At 35.6% G+C, this 2,649-nt stretch overlaps 1 non-coding gene across 1 annotated transcript; it reads left to right on the top strand.

The window, feature by feature from the left end:
* Window positions 1-1,272: 1,272 nt before the first annotated feature.
* Window positions 1,273-1,379, top strand: LOC111764794 (U6 spliceosomal RNA). Its single transcript, XR_002797312.1, has one exon. It is a non-coding gene; the product is annotated as a U6 spliceosomal RNA (small nuclear RNA).
* Window positions 1,380-2,649: the final 1,270 nt, after the last annotated feature.

Raw genomic sequence — 2,649 nt, 5'->3', positions numbered from 1 at the left:
CTAGAGATTTGGGGTGTTAAATACAAGCCCCATGGTAGTCTCAAAGAAAGTACCAGAGAATATGCAAAGTCATAGAGACAGAAAGTTGAGAATAGGCTACTTGGGATGTTAGGAGCAAGGGGGCTTAATGCAAAATGAGTATAGTGTTCCTGTTTGGGGTGAAGGGAAAGCCCTAGTAATGGATGGTGGTGAGGGTAACGCAACGCTGTGAATGTGACTAATCCCACTGAATGGTATGCTTGGGACGCATTGGGATGGGAAGATTTATGTTGGATATGTGCCTCCACAGTCAAAAAAAAAGGAAAGAGAAACTAAAGAGATAATGACAATTAAATACAACATATGATACTGGGTGTGACCTAAAAATGGAGGAGAAAAGGCTCAAAAGAATATTATTGGAACATAAGGAAAAATGAAATATTGTTCATAATCTTTGTATCAACATTAAATTTCTTGAATTTGATAACTGCTCTTAAAGTGATTATGTAAGTGAATATCTTTGTTCATAGGAAATGGACATGGAAGTATTATATGTTTAAGTAGTATGATGTGTGCAACCTGCTCTCAGATGTTTACAAAAGAGAGACAGACAGAAGGATAGGGCAAAGGTGTCAAAATGTTAAAATTGATGGATCTGATCTGGGATGAGGGGTTGTTTTCTGCATGGGGCTTGCATTATTTTTGCAACTGTTCTGTAGGTTTGAAATTATTTCAAAATAAAAGTTAAAGAAAAAGTTGAAGGAAAAAATTAAAACATAATAAGATAAATTGTGAGCTGGCAGAATAAAAAAAGAAGTTAAAAAATTTTTAGATAATGTAAGGTGCTTGAGATATATCTGAATGATGTAGAGAATAGAAATGTTTTTCACATTTAAAGTGAAAATACACTTTTATTTTTCACAAAATAAAGTGAAAAAATTTAAAAGGATTAGAAAGATAAAGAAATGAATGCTAAGTAAAGAGCCAACATATGCTCACTGGTATTCTCAAAGAAGAAAGTTAAAAGCTAAATAATGGAACAAATAATTAAAGATATAATTCAAGAGGAAGGAAAAAAAAAGATGGACTTGAATCTATAAATTTTAAGGGCACACCTTGTTCCAGGAAAGCACACCAGAATGAGGCACACAGATATATCCTAGTGCAGTTGCTGGACTTTAAACAGAGACTATCAGGAGCCAATGTGGCTCAGTGGTTGAGCACCAGCTTCCCACTTATGAGGTCCCGTGTTCAATCCCCAGCCCTGGTACCTCAAAAAAAATCCTACTGTTTGTGCTCATGTAGGTAGCACATATACTAAAATTGGAACAATACAGAAAAAATTAGCATGGTCCCCAGGCAAGAATGACATGCAAATTCATGAAGCATTCTATATTTTTATCTGGTACACTTGACCAGGACTTTTCTTCCCTTTCATAGACGGGAGATGATAGGTAAGATAATGACAGATTTTGAATAAAGTTCAGTTCTACTAAAAAAAAGAGAGAGAAAAAAATTCCTTGGAATGCTGGGCAAAAAGATGAAGTCATTTATTATTTATAAATCCTAAAAACAATGAAAAAAGTTTATACATTTAAAAAATTATTTTGCATTTTAAATAAAAACAACAATGAGACATAATCTCACACCACATAGAATGACCATTATTTTTAAAACGGCAAGCAATAAGTGTTGGAGAGGATGTGAAGAAATAGGAACACTCTTTCATTGCTGGTGGGATTGTAAAATGGTGCAGCCTCCTTCGAATACAGTTTGGTGGTTCCTCAGGAAGCTAAATATAGAACTGCCATATGATCCAGCAATTCCTCTCTAGGACTATAACCAGAAGAACTGAAGACTATGACACAAATAGATATCTGCACACTGATGTTCATAGCAGTGTTGTTCACAAGTGCCAAAAGATGAAACAACCCAAATGTCCATCAACAGATGAATGGATAAACAAAATGTAGTATATGCACATGATGGAATACTATGCTGCAGTAAGAAGAAATGAAATTGGGACACATACGATAGCATGGATGAATCTTGAAGACTTTACATAAAAGGACAAATATTGCATGGTCTCACTAATATGAACTAAATATGAAGAATAAACACACGGATTTAGGACCTAGAGTATAGTTTATTAGGAGATAAGAGGAGGGCTGCAAAGGAGTACTGATGCTTAATGTATATGTAGAAGTTTTAATTAACTTGACTGTGAAAGTGTGGAAATGGACAGAGTTGATGGTAACACATTATAGTGAGTAGCAGCTGGTTTACAGTGGGATTGTGGCTGAGAATGGTAGTCTAGGGATGTAAATGTTATTTGAAAGAAGCTAGAAAATAATCTAGGGACTAAATAAAACAGTGAACCCAGAGGTGGATGAGAATTGTGATTACTAGTACTATTTTACAGAAGGACATTCTCACATTTGTACTATTACCACTATAGACCCATCACTATTGTAAACTGGTGGGAATTTGGAGAAGCATGGGAAAAATACAATTAATATAACATATGGACTATAGTTAATAGCAATACTGTAATATTCTTGCATCAATACCAAAGGTAGGGAAGCAGACTTGGCCCAATGGATAAGGGTGTCTGCCTACCACATGGGAGGGCCGTGGTTCAAACCCTGGGCCTCCTTGACCCGTGTGCAG

This window comes from Dasypus novemcinctus, chromosome 11, assembly GCF_030445035.2.
Source record: "Dasypus novemcinctus isolate mDasNov1 chromosome 11, mDasNov1.1.hap2, whole genome shotgun sequence".
Lineage (NCBI taxonomy): Eukaryota > Metazoa > Chordata > Mammalia > Cingulata > Dasypodidae > Dasypus > Dasypus novemcinctus.
The sequence above is the reverse complement of the archived record's forward strand: the minus strand, read 5'-3'. Positions and strand labels throughout refer to the sequence as shown.